This window comes from Oncorhynchus nerka, linkage group LG27, assembly GCF_034236695.1.
Source record: "Oncorhynchus nerka isolate Pitt River linkage group LG27, Oner_Uvic_2.0, whole genome shotgun sequence".
Taxonomy (NCBI): Eukaryota; Metazoa; Chordata; class Actinopteri; order Salmoniformes; family Salmonidae; genus Oncorhynchus; species Oncorhynchus nerka.
The window spans coordinates 32153704-32173185 of NC_088422.1; the positions used below are offsets into that span (position 1 = coordinate 32153704).

A 19482-nucleotide genomic window follows, 5' to 3' on the forward strand; every position below is an offset into this window, starting at 1 on the left:
CCCACATGCTTCAAGAGGGCCACCATTGTTCCTGTTCCCAAGAAAGCTAAGGTAACTGAGCTAAACGACTACCGCCCCGTAGCACTCACTTCCGTCATCATGAAGTGCTTTGAGAGACTAGTCAAGGACCATATCACCTCCACCCTACCTGACACCCTAGACCCACTCCAATTTGCTTACCGCCCAAATAGGTCCACAGACGATGCAATCTCAACCACACTGCACACTGCCCTAACCCATCTGGACAAGAGGAATACCTATGTGAGAATGCTGTTCATCGACTACAGCTCGGCATTCAACACCGGAGACACCTGAAACCCCACCTCTTTAAGGAATACCTAGGATAGGATAAAGTAATCCCCCCCCCCCCCTTAAAAGATTTAGATGCACTATTGTAAAGTGGCTGCTCCACTGGATGTCATAAGGTGAATGCACCAATTTGTAAGTCGCTCTGGATAAGAGCGTCTGCTAAATGACTTAAATGTAAATAGTACCCTCCAAGCTCGTCATCAAGCTCGAGACCCTGGGTCTCGACCCCGCCCTGTGCAACTGGGTACTGGACTTCCTGACGGGCCGCCCCCAGGTGGTGAGGGTAGGCAACAACATCTCCTCCCCGCTGATCCTCAACACTGGGGCCCCACAAGGGTGCGTTCTGAGCCCTCTCCTGTACTCCCTGTTCACCCACGACTGCGTGGCCACGCATGCCTCCAACTCAATCATCAAGTTTGCGGACGACACAACAGTGGTAGGCTTGATTACCAACAACGACGAGACGGCCTACAGGGAGGAGGTGAGGGCCCTCGGAGTGTGGTGTCAGGAAAATAACCTCACACTCAACGTCAACAAAACTAAGGAGATGATTGTGGACTTCAGGAAACAGCAGAGGGAACACCCCCCTATCCACATCGATGGATCAGTAGTGGAGAGGGTAGCAAGTTTTAAGTTCCTCGGCATACACATCACAGACAAACTGAATTGGTCCACTCACACAGACAGCATCGTGAAGAAGGCGCAGCAGCGCCTCTTCAACCTCAGGAGGCTGAAGAAATTTGACTTGTCACCAAAAGCACTCACAAACTTCTACAGATGCACAATCGAGAGCATCCTGGCGGGCTGTATCACCGCCTGGTACGGCAACTGCTCCGCCCTCAACCGTAAGGCTCTCCAGAGGGTAGTGAGGTCTGCACAACGCATCACCGGGGGCAAACTACCTGCCCTCCAGGACACCTACACCACCCGATGTTACAGGAAGGCCATAAAGATCATCAAGGACATCAACCACCCGAGCCACTGCCTGTTCACCCCGCTATCATCCAGAAGGCGAGGTCAGTACAGGTGCATCAAAGCTGGGACCGAGAGACTGAAAAACAGCTTCTATCTCAAGGCCATCAGACTGTTAAACAGCCACCACTAACATTGAGTGGCTGCTGCCAACACACTGACATTGACACTGACTCATCTCCAGCCACTTTAATAATGGGAATTGATGGGAAATGATGTAAATATATCACTAGCCACTTTAAACAATGCTACCTTATATAATGTTACTTACCCTACATTATTCATCTCATATGCAGACGTATATACTGTACTCTATATCATCGACTGCATCCTTATGTAATACATGTATCACTAGCCACTTGAACTATGCCACTTTGTTTACATACTCATCTCATATGTATATACTGTACTCAATACCATCTACTGTATCTTGCATATGCTGCTCTGTACCATCATTCATTCATATATCCTTATGTACATATTCTTTATCCCCTTACACTGTGTATAAGACAGTAGTTTTGGAATTGTTAGTTAGATTACTTGTTGGTTATTACTGCATTGTCGGAACTAGAAGCACAAGCATTTCGCTACACTCGCATTAACATCTGCTAACCATGTGTATGTGACAAATAAAATTAGATTTGATCATACCACTTGATGGTTTTTGCGACTGCACTTGAAGAAACTTGCAAAGTTCTTGACATTTTCCGTATTGACTGACCTTCATGTCTTAAAGTAATGATGTACTGTTATTTCTCTTTGCTTATTTCAGCTGTTCTTACCATAATATGGACTTGGTTTTAGCCCTATTTGGTAACTTCTGTATACCACCTCTACCTTGTCATAACACAACTGACTGGCTCAAACACATTAAGAATGAAAGAAACTCCACAAATTAACTTCTAACAAGGCACACCTGTTAATTGAAATGCATTCCAGGTGACTACCTCATGAAGCTAGTTGAGAGAATGCCAAGAGTGTGCAAAGCTGTCATCAAGGCAACTTTGAAGAATCTCAAATATAAGATTCTTCCAAAACACTTTATTTGGTTACTACATGATTCCATATGTGTTATTTCATAGTTGATGTCTTCACGATTATTCTACAATGGAGAAAATTGGAATTAGTAGATGTGACCAAACTTTTGACTGGTACTGTGTGTGTGTGTGTGCGTATGTATGTATGTATGTATGTATGTATGTGCATATAATTGCTTTCTGTATGAGATTAAGTTCTTATTGAGATTAGGTTATAGGTGGTCACAGACAGGATGAGTGTGCTTACATTTAATTTCTCAATGTCGTTGTGCAGGCAAGGCTATTATTAATGTGATCATTTCTTTCTTTTTTTTAAACAAACTGGACACCGATTACATTGTGGCATAGGATAGGCCCCATATTTACAGTATGCTTCATTATATTCTATCTCACCGCAGAGATTATGTTGTTGTTGTAGCCCATTTGAAAAGGTTGGGACAGCGCATAGACACGTTTCGATTACAGAGGGGACGCAGATGGTGGAGGAGACCTACGGGCATTCTGTCACGAGTTTGCAGTAACAATAGGACGTATATTTATGGCAGCTGGAGTCCGTAGCCTACACGCGCTTGCATACAAAATACAGACATCTGCATACTAGTAATTCCTCATGCCATCCAAACACTCCTTTGTCCAGTCTTTTTATTTACTCTCTTTTAACCGCCCATCAGAGGCAGCTGCTCGCCATTTACCAGACCTCTGCTCAATCAACGTGACGCACTCCACAGCACGTCCTCATTTTAGAGGAGATCGACGCATGGGTAAGTTGGAATAGGTTTTTGTGCACTGTGCTTCACAAAACAATTGGTAAGGATTCGCTTTTAATTAAGAATATCTACACTATATGAGTGATAGTTTTGCACATCTCTCATCCTAACCGAAGAGGATCGGACAGCTCGAGCGTTTCATCGCACCCTTACTGACTGACACAGATGCTGCGAGACTGGTGCATTGTGGACCGGCGGTCAAATTTACATCATTGCAAAAGGTGGGAGACCATTGACCGATTTTCTGATATTCGTTTAATAACATGACATTTCCTTCTACATTTTAATATGTGATTAGCTTCCAAGACCGTAGCCTCAGACATACAATTGTTGTCCCATTTACATCATGGCAGGAGAACATTAAAACAATCATAATGTATGGTGTTTAATCATCCAAGCTGGGTTTGACAAATCGTCATTGCGAGGTGCATTTTGAAATGATGTTTTATGATGCGCTCGTGTAGCACGACAGATTTATAAGAGCTAAATACCCTTTCAACACCCATTTCAGTGAAGTTGAAAGGCAAACACCTAATACAAGCAGACACGCACACACAAAGCTCCGCAGGACCAACTAGTCTAACCCTACATTAATAATTGAGACATTTGAATGCAGCAACAGCGCAGTGAGTGTGTGTGAGCCACCACAGCATCATGTGCCTTGTCCGTTTTGGCAATCTGCTGTTCCACGATGGAGTTTAAAAAATGTAATCATAGGATAGGAATAATCAACATGTATTTTTCTTTGGGCAGACATTCATGCTTGCCGCCCCTCTATGGCATCAGCATGTGATGATGCAGGGGTAGTGTGCATCAATCTAGTTTTATTACAAACAGTGTCCACCTCCACTGCTGATGTTTAAATGGTGCTAATGGATGCCCTCTGTATACAGTGGCCAAACCCACAGCCCAGCTGGCAGGATGCAAGTCCCCATGACGACTGGGGTGCCCTGGTGTCCCTGACGGACTGGTGAATACAGGAGTAGGGAGAGACAGATGGGTATGTGTTCAGTATATCCTCATACTGTGGAGGGGGTTCTTGTAAAGGTTTAACAGCCGTTATTGATGGTAATTCTGTTTTGTGTGCTCCATTCCTTGATATTTTTTTATTGACTATTGTTGGTATTAGTGGGGGCTGCCGTAACAAGTTATTCATTTAAATAAGGTTAGTTCAAGGTAAAACATGTCAAATAAGTTAGAAAAAAAGGTTATTCAGGTCCATTAGATACTGTTCCTCAACGCCTATGATTCTTGGTGATTTTGCAGATTAATTTAGTAACTCTTCATAGTATCTATTGGCAGTGGTCAAGGCCAATGGTCCAGTACGTCCTTGGTAGGGTTTTGGGGACAGGTGTTCCAGGGGGTTGCGTTCCACTTTCTGCTGCTCTCTGCTCTGTGTTTATCTCCAGATATATCCTGAGGAAGATGCTGGGAAGGTGCCAGCCCCCAGAGCCTATTTAGATGAGTCCACAACATGTCCTGACTGACAAGGCTGTCAACAAAGCTGTTTTTAAACAGGTAACACTATTTATCAAGCTAATGTAGATTTCCATTGAAGTCATTGACTAAGACAGCACTATTTTTTTGCTAAATTATCTTGTTAATTAAGGAGACCATCTGGTAACCAACATTGAGGTAGACTGTTTTCTCTTCTCTAGATATGACTGAGGCTTTGTTAGGCGTTTGAGCAATGAGACATCTCGTTACACACTGGTTCAAGGGCCTTATACTCACACAAAGAACAGTGCTACCATTGTGCTGTACAGTATCTCCTCGTGCTGAGAGAGGGGGAATATGAAAGGGAGGGTGAGACAGAAAGTAAGGGATTAGTTTAGTGTGTTTATACAGTTGAAGTCGGAAGTTTACATACACTTAGGTTGGATTCATTAAAACTTGTTTTTCAATAACTCCACAAATTTCTTGTTAATAAACTAGTTTTGGCAAGTCGATTAGGACCTCTACTTTGTGCATGACGCAAGTCATTTTTCCAACAATTGTTTACAGACAGATTATTTCACTTATAATTCACTTTATCACAATTCCAGTGGGTCAGAAGTTTACATACACTAAGTTGACTGTGCCTTTAAACCGCTTGGAAAATTCCAGAAAATGATGTCATGGCTTTAGGAGCTTCTGATAGGCTAACTGATATCATTTCAGTCAATTGGAGGTGTACCTGTGGATGTATTTCAAGGCCTACCTTCAAACGCAGTGCCTCTTTGTTTGACATCATGAAAAAAATCAGCCAAGACCTCGTTAAAACAATTGTAGACCTCCAAGTCTGGTTCATTCTTGGGCGCAATTTCCAAACGCCTGAAGGTACCACGTGTACTATTGTTTGTACAGATGAACAAGTATAAACACCACGGGACCACGCAGCCGTCATATCGCTCAGGAAGGAGACTCGTTGTGTCTCCTAGAGATGAATGTAATTTGGTGCAAAAAGTGCAAATCAATTCCAGAACAACAGCAAAGGACCTTGTGAAGATGCTGGAGGAAACGGGTACAAAAGTATCTATGGAGCCTATGGAGCTGTGAGGGGAACGGCACCTCAGTACCTCCAGGCTCTGATCAGGCCCTACACCCAAACAAGGGCACTGCGTTCATCCACCTCTGGCCTGCTCGCCTCCCTACCACTGAGGAAGTACAGTTCCCGCTCAGCCCAGTCAAAACTGTTCGCTGCTCTGGCCCCCAATGGTGGAACAAACTCCCTCACGACGCCAGGACAGCGGAGTCAATCACCACCTTCCGGAGACACCTGAAACCCCACCTCTTTAAGGAATACCTAGGATAGGATAAAGTAATCCCCCCCCCCCCTTAAAATATTTAGATGCACTATTGTAAAGTGGCTGCTCCACTGGATGTCATAAGGTGAATGCACCAATTTGTAAGTCGCTCTGGATAAGAGCGTCTGCTAAATGACTTAAATGTAAATGTATCTACAGTGGGGCAAAAAAGTATTTAGTCAGCCACCAATTGTGCAAGTTGTCCCACTTAAAGAGATGAGAGGCCTGTAATTTTCATCATAGGTACACTTCAACTATGACAGACAAAATGAGGGGAAAAAAATCCAGAAAATCACATTGTAGGATTTTTTAATGAATTTATTTGGAAATTATGGTGGAAAATAAGTATTTGGTCACCTACAAACAAGCAAGATTTCTGGCTCTCACAGACCTGTAACAACTTCTTTAAGAAGCTCCTCTGTCCTCCACTCGTTACCTGTATTAATGGCACCTGTTTGAACTTGTTATCAGTATAAAAGACACCTGTCCACAACCTCAAACAGTCACACTCCAAACTCCACTATGGCCAAGACCAAAGAGCTGTCAAAGGACACCAGAAACAAAATTGTAGACCTGCACCAGGCTGGGAAGACTGAATCTGTAATAGGTAAGCAGCTTGGTTTGAAGAAATCAACTGTGGGAGCAATTATTAGGAAATGGAAGACATACAAGACCACTGATAATCTCCCTCGATCTGGGGCTCCACGCAAGATCTCACCCCGTGGGGTCACTGATCACAAGAACGGTGAGCAAAAATCCCAGAACCACACGGGGGGACCTAGTGAATGACCTGCAGAGAGCTGGGACCAAAGTAACAAAGCCTACCATCAGTAACACACTACGACGCCAGGGACTCAAATCCTGCAGTGCCAGACGTGTCCCCCTGCTTAAGCCAGTACATGTCCATGCCCGTCTGAAGTTTCCTAGAGAACATTTGGATGATCCAGAAGAAGATTGGGAGAATGTCATATGGTCAGATGAAACCAAAATATAACTTTTTGGTAAAAACTCAACTCGTTGTGTTGAGGACAAAGAATGATGAGTTGCATCAAAAGAACAAAATAAATTCATTAAATCCTACAATATGATTTTCTGGATTTTTTTTCTTCTCATTTTGTCTGTCATAGTTGAAGTGTACCTATGATAAATTACAGGCCTCTCATCTTTTTAAGTGGGAGAACTTGCACAATTGGTGGCTGACTAAATACTTTTTGCCCCACTGTATATCCACAGTAAAACGAGTCCTATATCAACATAACCTGAAAGACCGCTCCGCAAGGAAGAAGCCACTGCTCCAAAACCCAGACTACGGTTTGCAACTGCACATGGGGACAAAGATTGTACTTTTTGGAGAAATGTCCTCTGGTCTGATGAAACAAAAATGGAACAGTTTTGCCATAATGATCATCGTTATGTTTGGAGGAAAAAGGGGGAGGCTTGCAAGTTGAAGAACACCATCCCAACCGTGAAGCACGTGGGTGGCAGCATCATGTTGTGGGGGTGATTTGCTCCAGGAGGGACTGGTGCACTTCACAAAAAAGATGGCTGCATGAGGAAGGAAAAGTATGTGGATGGAAAATTATGTGGATATATTGAAGCAATATCTCAAGACATCAGTCAGGAAGTTTAAGCTTGGTTGCAAATGGGTCTTCCAAATGGACAATGACTCCAAGCATACATCCAAAGTTGTAGCAAAATGACTTAAGGACAACAAAGTCAAGGTATTGGAGTGGCCATCAGAAAGCCGTGACCTCAATGCTATAGAAAATCTGTGGGCAGAACTGAACAAGCGTGTGTGAGCAAGGAGGCCTACAAACCTGACTCAGTTACACCAGCTTTGTCAGGAGGACAGGGCCAAAATTCACCCAACTTATTGTGGGAGACTTGTGAAAGGCTACACAAAACTCTTGACCCAAGTTAAACAATTGAAAGGCAATGCTACACTCAATTAGTATTTGGTATGTAAACATCTGACCCACTAGGAATGTGATGAAAGAAATAAAAGCTGAAATAAATGATTCTCTATTATTCTGACATTTCACATTCTTAAAATAAAGTGGTGTTCCTAACTGACATAAAACAGGGAATTTCTACTAGGATTAAATGTCTGGAATTGTGAATAACTGAGTTTAAATGTAGTTGGCTAAGGTGAATGTAACCTTCCGAATTCAACTGTATATAAATCCACCGCATTTTAACAGGGCAGTCGACCTATTCTGCCAGAGAAAAAAGGCGGAGAACAAAGCAACCTGAAAGCAGAACCATAACTAAATCAGATTAGTCTAATCTGCTTTCATGGCTGATGAGTTCATGTCTGACATATGCCAGATCGGCCTATAAAATGTTTGGTTGTGTCAGGTCAACCAAGAGCTAGAGAGAAAGAGAGGCTGCATTTGGAAGTGTAACCTACATATGTGGTTTACCAAGGTAACACGCATGTCCTGGAACTGTAGTAATTCTTAGAATCCCGCCCATTGGCAAAAACCTGATTGCACACACACAAGCCCTCCTTGTTTATGACTTGAAGTTTGTGACAAAATTAGTGACATTTCATGTGCAGACTGAAACAGTAAAGTGCAGACTAAATGTCTGTTGTCCTCCTCACCATAGCACCATGTCAGCCTGAACCAATGCCTGCTTTTCTGCTCCCTCCATTTGTCTTAGTTGAGGTGTCCTCAATAAAACTGCCACAATGACTATTTCTCAGAGCCTGTCAAACTGTCTACTACTCAGTTCGTCTTCATCTTTCTCTGCTGCTCAGTTTTCTACACATCTTACTGTATTGTGTAAAACAGAACTCAGTGACTGTTGTCATGTCATTCCCCCTGCAGTTGTCAACGTGGTTCATCCTTACCGAACTGGGACGGGAACTGGGACCTATGGCTTTCACCCACTGAGAAAGGGGCACAACATTGGCATTCACTCACTGCTGATGGGGCACAGCCACACTTCTTTAGTTATCAATATGTGTTAGAAGTGTATCACCTTGCTGTGATTATTTGGATATTTTACTTAGCCTACTTAAAATGGGATTATCATTGGCACATTGCTGGTTCCCCTTTAACCTTTTACTGCAATGAGCAAAATCAGTCAGTGTTTCTTGGTTGTCTTAACCTCTGGGAGATGTGTAGCGTCCCACCTCGCCAACAGCCAGTGACAGTGCAGGGCGCCAAATTCAAAACAACAAATCTCAAATCAAAATTCCTCAAAGCATACAAGTATTTTACACCATTTTAAAGATAAAATTCTCGATAATCCAGCCACAGTGTCGGATTTCAAAAATGCTTTACAGCGAAAGTACCACAAACGATTATGTTAGGTCACCACCAACTCACAGAAACACAGCCATTTTTCCAGCCAAAGAGAGGAGTCACAAAAAGCACGAGAAAATTAATCACTAACCTTTGAGCTTCATCAGATGACACTCCTAGGACTTAATGTTACACACTACATGTATGTTTTGTTCGATAAAGTGCATATTTATATTTAAAAAAATCTAATTTTACATTGGCGCGTTACGTTCAGTAGTAAAACATGTGGTGATTGTGCAGAGAGCCACATCTATTTACAGAAATACTCATTATAAATGTTGATGAAAATACAAGTGTTATACATGGAATTTGAGATACTTCTCCTTAATGCAACCGCTGTGTCAGATTTTTTTTTTAAACGTGAAGGAAAAAGCAAACCATGCAATAATCTGAGTACAGCGTTCAGACAACAAAGCAGCCAAAAATATATCCGCCATATTGTGTAGTCAACATTAGTCAGAAATGGCATTATAAATATTCACTTTGATGATCTTCATCAGAATGCACACCCAGGAATCCCAGTTCCACGATAAATGTTTGATATGATCGATAATGTCCATTTTATGTCCAAATAGCTTCTTTTGTTAGCACGCTTGGTAAACAAATCCAAACGCGCGTTCAGGTCCAGCCGAACGGTGGACAAAAAGTTGTATTACATCCCGTAGAAACTTGTCAAACTAAGTATAGAATCAATCTTTAGGATGTTTTTATCATAAATGTTCCAACCGGAGAACTCCTATGTCTGTAGAAAAGCAATAGAACGAGAGCTAACTCTCCCGTGACCGCGACTCGGAGCCTGTGGCACTCTGGCAGACAACTGTCTCAATCAGCTCTCATTCACCCCCACTTCACAGTAGAAGCCTGAAACAACGTTCTAAAGACTGTTGACATCTAGTGGAAGCCTTAGGAAGTGTAATATGACCCCATTTACACTGTATAGATTTCCCACTTCCTGGTTGGATTTTTCTCAGGTTTTCGCCTGCCATATGAGTTCTGGTATACTCACAGACATCATTCAAACAGTTTTAGAAACTTCAGTGTTTTCTATCCAATACTACTAATAATATGCATATATTAGCATCTGGGCCAGAGTAGCAGGCAGTTTACTCTGGGCACCTTATTCATCCAAGCTACTCAATACTGCCCCCCCCCTGTCACCAAGAAGTTAAACAAATCTACTATGAAACAAGAGTATACACCTCACACACATGGTTATGGGCTTTAAAAAAATACCTGTACCATATTAGAAATACATTTGAAATGTATTCAATTTTGAGTTTGCATCCCAATATTACAGTTTATATACATCAAAGAAGACAAACATTACAAAACCATAGAAACACAGAATTTTCAGCGGGTTTTTGAAATAATGTTTAATGATAAAAGATATGAATAACATTCCACCCATGAGTCCATTTAGATGGAGATTTGGTCATTTGACTGCAGGAAAGGGCTACTTGTAGTCTTTTATGCCACATTGCTCAGGACTTTATTGGATAGGACCACATTTCATGCCATAAGAGAGACCCATAAGGGGTGGGGTTGTAGTGTTGTGTGTCTGACACTTTGGTGCTTTGCATTTCCTTCCCTGAAATACTGTTTAACTGAGGGATGCTTTCTCTCCCCTCCTTTGTAAAATAACTCTAACACGTTCTGATCCCCTTCCACACTGTTCAGCTGATCAAAGCACTGACACTGCAGTTGACTAACACCTCTCTCTGATGCCTGCTTCTCCTCATGCTGTCAGCACTGTCCTTTCTCTTCTCTGTAACCTTGGCAACACTAACACCTTACTCACCTCCGATCTCTGACGTCTAACATGACTAACAAGATTGAGTCTGCTGAGATGGCCTTGCTGTTAATTTCAATGATGTGCTCCTAACCAAGCTAGCTAGCAGGGAGCATGCCCATGACAAGCCTGTGCGGATGGTTTGGTAACATTAGTCTACCCTAACATTACAGGAGTGTTGAGGATGTTAGATTTGTCAGTGTGTGTAGCTGGGTTGGGGGTATCTCTCAATCTTACCACCCTAGTTTTTAGATGGTTTCCCGAGGCCTGGTTTGTCTTGTGATTGCTGCATGTACTGGTAACTCTGAGTAACCTTAGCTGGAGTCGTAAAGAACTAACCAACACTGGGGTAATCCTGGTTTACTAACCTGGACTAACAGTCTAACATTCACTAATCAACCAAACTGAAACCCAAGCACTGGAGAAGTGCCTTGTCTGACTCTCCCTGGTTAAAACCATCCTTAACCTAATGGTCTGTTAAAACCACTGTGTGTGTGGGTGTACATTGTGTGTTTAAGAGTGGGGCTGTTACTGTCATTAATATTCTTACACTCTGAAACCAAACCCCCAACTGCCAACAGCTCTCTTGTCATTCCTTAATAAATACACTAACAATAAAACTCTAATACCTAACAGTACTAACGTCTGCTAACAGACCTATTGTTACTAATACTCAACTGTACTATGGATGATGTTGGCTGGACTTGTAATTTCTAACACACTCACTAACCCTTTGCTTTGTGCCCTGAGTCTGAGACAGTCCTCTCACATTTTCCTGAAACCCTTCTCCGCCAGACACAGATCACCCAAAATCATATACAAGAACTATGTATTTATCAATCTGTTATAACTTAACCGTTATAACCTATAAACTTTACTATTTATATTTTTGACAACTTTTACATTCCTAAAGAAAATAATGTACTTTTTACTCTTTACATTTTCCCTGACACCCAAAAGTGCTTGTTGCATTTTGAATGCTTAGCAGGACAGGAGAATTGTCTATTTCACAAACTTATCAAAAGAACATCCCTACTGTCTCTGATCTGGCGGACTCACTAAACACATGCTTCATTAGTAAATTATGTCTGAGGGTTGTAGTGTGCCCCTGGCGATCTGTAAATTTAAAAAACAAGACAATTGTGCCGTCTGGAATTTTACAATATTTTTATTTTACTTTTGATAAAGTACATTTAAAAACAAATACTTTTAGACTTTTACTCAAGTAGTATTTTACTAGTTGACTTTCATTTCTACTTGTCATTTCTTTTAAGGTATCTTTAGTTTTACTCAAGTATGAACATTTTGTGCTTTTCTTCATCATTGCCCCATATCTCAGTTTGTGCTAACTATGAGTGAGATGCCTACATGCCACGTATAGAGCAAATATTGTCTTCCCTACAGATTATAAAAAAAGAACAGATGCTCTGAACTATCTGATCAGACTCCCAGTTCTACCTACCTACCTACCTACAGGTTATGGAACATTTGCTATTTTTGCCCAGCAGGTTTCCTCAAGGAGAAATCCTCCATTTCTATGAGCCTCTCCCGAGTCCAAACATGAGTTTGCAAAGATGGGTCAAGATTGTAAGTACCAATTGGATGTCACGAAATTGTGGAGAAAAAGGGGTAAAAAGTACAAACAAATACTACAAAAAACCTCATAGTAAATACTAGAGCAATATCTGTAAAAACTACAGTAATTACTATAGTATATGCTATAGTTTTTACTATAGTAATATTTTCAGTATTTATACTGTAGTAAGCTTTACTACAGTATACTAGAGTTGTCCACAAAAACACTACAGTGAAACCTATAGTATACTTATGCAAAAACTACAGTGAATACTATAGTATATTAGTCATGTCCGCAAAAACACTACAGTGAAAACTATAATATACTACTTGTAAAACACTACACTGAATACGATAGTATATAAATATAGTAATACTACAGTATTTAGAGCATAGTATTTTTTTCATATGTGACTCTTTTAATCCTGTCACCCACTCCACCCTGCCCCTTGGTGAGATCAAACAGCATCTAGTAGGCCATGCAGTATATTGTCTTTACTTCCTGAGTCATCATGAGGATAGACATCCTTGTGTCCTTGATCATATGACATTTTACTAACCTCCTGAAATGGAGTGAGAACACTAACTATTGGGCGATCCCACGCCAGTGGGAGCAGAAAATATTTTTGTTATCTCAGATTGTTCTTTCAATTCTAACATAGAAACTTCATTGGGAGGAAGGATGTTTGAAATGCTTTTATTTGTATCACAAACTGTTTGAGAGAATCATGATGAAAGTAGCCATTTTAAGTAAGAAACAAAAAGGAAATAGTCAAACAAAATAACAAAACTATATACAAGGAGTACTGGTACCGAGTCAATTTGCAGGGATACGAGGAAATTGAGGCAATATGTACATGTACAGTTGAAGTCGGAAGTTTACATACACCTTAGCCAAATACATTTAAACTCAGTTTTTCACAATTGCTGACATTTAATCCTAGTAACAATTCCCTGTCTTAGGTCAGTTAGGATCACCACTTTATTTTAAGAATGTGAAATGTCAGAATAATAGTAGAGAATTTATTTAATCTTTTATTTCTTTCATCACATTCCCAGTGGGTCAGAAGTTTACATGCACTCAATTAGTATTTGGTAGCATTGCCTTTAAATTGTTTAACTTGGGTTGCCTTCCACAAGCTTCTCACAATAAGTTGGGTGAATTGTGGCCCATTCCTCCTGACAGAGCTGTTGTAACTGAGTCAGGTTTGTAGGCCTCCTTGCTCGCACACGCTTTTTCAGTTCTGCCCACACATTTTCTATAGGATTGAGGTCAGGGCTTTGTGATGGACACTCCAATACCTCAACTTTGTTGTCCTTAATTAAGCCATTTTTTTTTGTGAAGTGCACCAGTCCCTCCTGCAGCAAAGCACCCCACAACATGATGCTGTTACCCCCATGCTTCACGGTTGGGACGGTGTTCTTCGGCTTGCAAGCCTCCCCCTTTTTCCTCCAAACATTACGATGGACATTATGGCCGAACAGTTCCATTTTTGTTTCATCAGACCGGAGGACATTTCTCCAAAAAAGTACGATCTTTGTCCCCATGTACAGTTGCAAACCGTAGTCTGGCTTTTTTATGGCGGTTTTGGAGCAGTTGCTTCTTCCTTGCTGAGCAGCCTTTCAGGTTATGTTGATATAGGACTCCTTTTACTGTGGATATAGATACTTTTGTACCGGTTTCCACCAGCATCCTCACAAGGTCCTTTGCTGTTGTTCTGGAATTGATTTGCACTTTTTGCACCAAATTACATTCATCTCTAGGAGACAGAACGCATCTCCTTCCTGAGCGGATATGACGGCTACGTGGTCCCATGGTGTTTATACTTGCGTACTATTGTTTGTACAGATGAACGTAGTACCTTCAGGCATTTGGAAATTGCTACCAAGGATGAACCAGACTTGTGGAGGTCTACACATTTTTTTCCTGAGGTCTTGGCTGATTTCTTTAGATTTTCCCATGATGTCAAGCAAAGAGGCACTGAGTTTGAAGGTAGGCCTTGAAATACATCCACAGGTACACCTCCAATTGACTCAAATGATGTCATTTAGCCTATCAGAAGCTTCTAAAGCCATGACATCATTTTCTGGAATCTTCCAAGCTGTTTAAAGGCAAAGTCAACTTAGTGTATGTAAACTTCTGACCCACTGGAATTGTGATACAGTGAAATAATCTGTAAACAATTGTTGGAAAAAATGACTTGCGTCATGCACAAAGTAGATGTCCTAACTGACTTGCCAAAACTATAGTTTGTTGACAAGAAATTTGTGGAGTGGTTGAAAAACAAGTTTTAATGACTCCAACCTAATTTTACTTCCGACTTCAACTGTAGGTAGGGGTTAAACCTGACTAGACAATCAGGATGGATAATAAACAGAGTAGCAGCAGCGTATGTGATAGTGTGAGTGTGACGTCAATGTGTGTGGGTGGAGTCCAGTGAGTCTGCATAGTGCCGGTGCAAGAGAGTCAGTACAAATAAAAAGGGGCTCAATGCAAATAGTCAGGGTTGACATTTTATTAACTGTTCAGCAGTCTTATGGCTTAGGGGTAGGAGCTGTTCAGGAGCCTTTTGGTCCCAGACTTGGCGCTCCGGTACCACTTGCTGTGCGTTAGCAGAGAGAACAGTCTATGACTTGGGTAGCTGGAGTCTGGCTTATTTTTAGACATTGTAACAATATACTCTTCAAACCATGTCGAATTTCCAGAGTGGGCTCTTATCATACTTTTAATGATATGACCCATTTTTATACATAGATATTGACATAGTTCACTAACCAATTCCAGTCCTCCTTTAGGTCACCGGCAGAGTTCCCTTTGAAATATTTTGTCCATTCACTGTTTTGGTGATGCTCAAATTGATCATACCTTCAGAATTAGCGGAGAGCCTACTCTGGAAATTTGATTTACTTGTAGAGCAAGGTTCCCCAACTGGTGGCCCATGGGCCGAATTAGGCTCACTGGTGGTTTTATTTGGCTCCCCAACTTTTTTTGTTTATTGGAATTTTCATTGTTGGACATAAAATACTGCAAAAACACTAGGAAATCATCTCCAAGTGAGTTTTAATTTAGGAAATTCCCACACGAGAGACAGGTAATCATATACAAATTTAAGCAAGGTTTGAAATGATTGTTTGTCATATTATATCCGTTTAGGTTTCTTACGGTAATTTTGCAGTCTACAAATGATTTGTAATTATGTTCCGACCATCCGCTCAAGTAAAATCAGCCCACAGCTGAATCTAGTTGATGATTCCTGTTGTAAAGTATATGCTTCCAAACAATGTCTTAAAATGAAACAAATTCTAAAAAGGTAGTTTTGAGATATTCATATTAATAGTTGTGAAAGGTTTTATTTCAGAACCAAGACATACATATTTTACAGTACACTATAAGAAGAATAATGACACCAAGATATCTGTCATGTACTGTTCAAGGGGACTTTAAAAGGGTCTAAAATAGCTACTTTCATCATGATTTTCAACGGCAACAAAAACTGATGATACAAATGTAAAAACCATGTCAAACATCCATCTTCCAATTAAGTTTCTGTGAGAATTGCCAGAACAATCTGAGATATAAAATATATTTTCCGCTGGCATGGAATCGCTCTTTTGGACATGATAGCTCCCCACAATCTAACAAACTAACTAACCCACTAATTATCTAACTAACTAACCTACTAATTATCTAACTAACTAACCCACTAATTATCTATCTAACTAACCTACTAATTATCTAACTAACTAACCTACTAATTATCTAACCTACTAATTATCTAATTATCTAACTAACCTACTAATTATCTAACAAACAAGCTAAAATCATGTGCTCAGAGTTGAGGTTTTGGTTCAACAAACCATCACCTCACTTTGGTGTGTGTGTGTCCGTGTGCATGTGTGGGCATGCGTGTGTGTGTGCCTGCATGTGTGTACATTTATTCTCAAACTGTGTGCATGACGAGGTGATTTTGTCTGAGTGTTAATGAGTATGTTTATCTATCAGTTTTCTGCTGAGTAACATTATGGCATAGCAATGTTGTCCTCATCCCCTATTTACAAGTGATTTAGCCTAAAAATGAGGCCGCATTTTATGATAACGAAACAACTGTCAAAGCTTGACTATCAAATTGATCAAGCTACTGTATGAAGCAGTTTTTCCGAATAGCTCAGTCATAGGAGTTAAGGATGACCAACCTAACTAATCAGTGACCACCAGTGTGGAAGAGGTCTTACTTCCTTGGCTTCTCTGTCCTTTATGTACTGCCATTACTGAATGCTGGATTGATGAAACACATTCCCCATGTCCTTTTCACTGTGGAATAAACTGTCAGACATTTTGAAAAGCGCCTCTTTGTCTTGTTTTAGCGCTACTGTAATTATTTTTAGAAAGCGGCTAAACGTTCTCCAGGCCTGGTGTTTCTTGGACCAATTTTAAGTCCAAGAATGATCTTTCTGTATGTATATTATCGCTCTGTGGGAACAGCAGGTTGCCACTCAACCATACTGCGTTATCACTCTGTACTCCAGTGTGTGAAAGGCTCCCATGGAGGCTCTCTTTCTGTCTGCAGTAGGCAGCTTTCACTCAGCCAGCCAGTCACTGCTCCCCCATACCACCCACCCCACCCCAGCCTGCCTCTGTAGAGTGACAGACAGGTGACTGGGGCGATATCTTTGGTCTCCTAATTGCAGTAATCATAGCGGCGTATGATTACTACCACAGTGTATTTGACACATGCAGAGCCCTTAATATTCACAATGCTGAAAAACACCTGTGCTTAACAAACCTTCTCAAACTGCGGAGAGCACTTCAACAACAATTTCCTGTCCAATGTTTGAATTGGAGGAACTATTTCTCTTATCAATTCAAGAAAGCATACTTTCAAGACATCGGATTGTCCAAATGTTAACATAAGTATAATATTTGTAACATATTTTAATGGTCAAAATGTCCACAATAAATTAAGTATCTTGTCCTGTGAAATGAAATCTTCCTTTCCTGTGGCGGTCCTCATGAGAGCCAGCTTCATAGTGTTTTTGCGACTGTACTTGAAGGAACTTTCAAAGTTCTTGGAATGTTCCATATTGTCTGACCTCCATGTCTTAAAGTAATGATGGACTGTCGTTTCTCTTTGCTTATTTGAGCTGATCTTGCCATAATATGGACTTGGTCTTTTACCAAATAGGACTATCTTCTGTATACCACCCCTACCTTGTCACAACACAACTGATTGGCTCAAACGCATTACAAAGGGAAAAAAATCCACAAATGAACTTTTAACAAGGCACGCCTGTTAATTGAAATGCGTTCCAGGTGACTACCTCATGAAGCTGGTTGAGAGAATGCCATGAGTGTGTGCAAAGTTATCAAGGCAAAGGGTGTCTACTTTTGAAGAATCTCAAATATAAAATATATTTTGATGTGTTTAACACTTTTTGGGTTATTACATGATTCCATATGTGTTATTTCATCGTTTTGATGTCTTCACAGTTATTCTGCAATGTAGAAAATAGCAAAAATATAGAAACCCTGGAATGAGTAAGTTTGTCCAAACTGTTGACTATTACTGTATATGAGTAGCACCTTACAATAAGTTTGTGTTCAACATCGCCCCCACCCTCCCTCCATGTTGAGTTATCATATTTTATTCCTAGGGTTTAACAGCAGGGGGCAGTAATGCCCCAAGTAAAACCGCGTTGCTGCTGTCTGAAAATTAAACCTGCTTAGATTATTCTTCTGGTCGTGATTGTTCAACAGTTTGGTGATAAAGGTGGGATTGTGCTTGGTTTAGCTCATGGCATCAGGTGTGTCAGCCAGGTTAGGTATTAGGCCAAAATAAGACTATGCTGTTCTCCTGGACCAATATGCCCTCCCATCCGTCCCTACACACATACCAGGCCAAGGTCTGCACCACTGCTGATAAGGATAATAGTACTGTCATTTTATATTGAACACACTTTCCATAGATGGCACGTCAAGGGGCAATATGCAGTTGCTACATCCATTTTTGGACTTAAATAAATGACATAATTGAGTTATATGTACCCAATGATTCTTGAAGAATATAGCTTAGTTCAACTCATGTACCCCATCAGAACCCCCCAATATATTAAGGCTATCCAAACACTGTATAGCCTCAACATGGTTAAGACTATACTTTTGATATCATAGAGGGTCAGTCCTTGCGGCCACAGCTGTCTATGATTTTGAGACTGGTTACATTTCTCCAGCCCCATCCCTCAGCTTTTTACCAAAACAGTGGTGGGGAAACACTTTGTTTAAAATGCGGACTGCCCCTTTGAAGTGATGTCATATACTATGATTGGGCGATACCATTCTGAAGCAGCACTGCATGTACTTTGGGGATTTATGCAAATTTGTACACTTTTATGATGTAAGAAAGCTCTATTTTACTCAGAATTTCAATCACATTACAGGAGTCATTTATTCCACTTTAAACATATGTGTTTATCCTGGATTAAGTTACAATTGTTGCAATAATGCCTCCCACCTGGGGTGTTTAGGACTAATAGTATATGCAATCGCATGGCCTTAAATGGCTATACAAATGTACCCAATGATTCTTGAAGAATATAGCTTAAGAATACAGCTTCTAAATAAATCATAATAGTAGATCTCACAAACAGATTCTTTCATTAAATTTCAGGACTTTTTTGGAAGTAAAAATGTTTGACCATTAAAAATAAAATGTTCCCTTAACCCTAACCCCAAAAACCCTAACGTTGATCCCAAACCCTAAACCTAACCCTTAACCCTAACCCCAAAAACCCTAACGTTGATCCCAAACCCTAAACCTAACCCTTCATCCTAACCCCAAAAACCCTAACGTTGATCCCAAACCCTAAACCTAACCCTTAAGCTTAAAATAGCATTTGAACAAATTCAGGACATGAAAAAAGTCGTCAGAACAAAAAAGT

The 19482-nt window shown here is 40.7% G+C and overlaps 1 long non-coding RNA gene across 1 annotated transcript; it reads left to right on the forward strand.

Annotated features, from left to right (window-relative positions):
* Nucleotides 1-2760: 2760 nt before the first annotated feature.
* Nucleotides 2761-16904, forward strand: LOC115111043 (uncharacterized). The gene is made up of 4 exons (XR_003860745.2): nt 2761-3079; nt 3202-3306; nt 3979-4603; nt 8703-16904. It is a non-coding gene; the product is annotated as an uncharacterized LOC115111043 (long non-coding RNA).
* The last annotated feature ends 2578 nt before the right edge of the window (nt 16905-19482 follow it).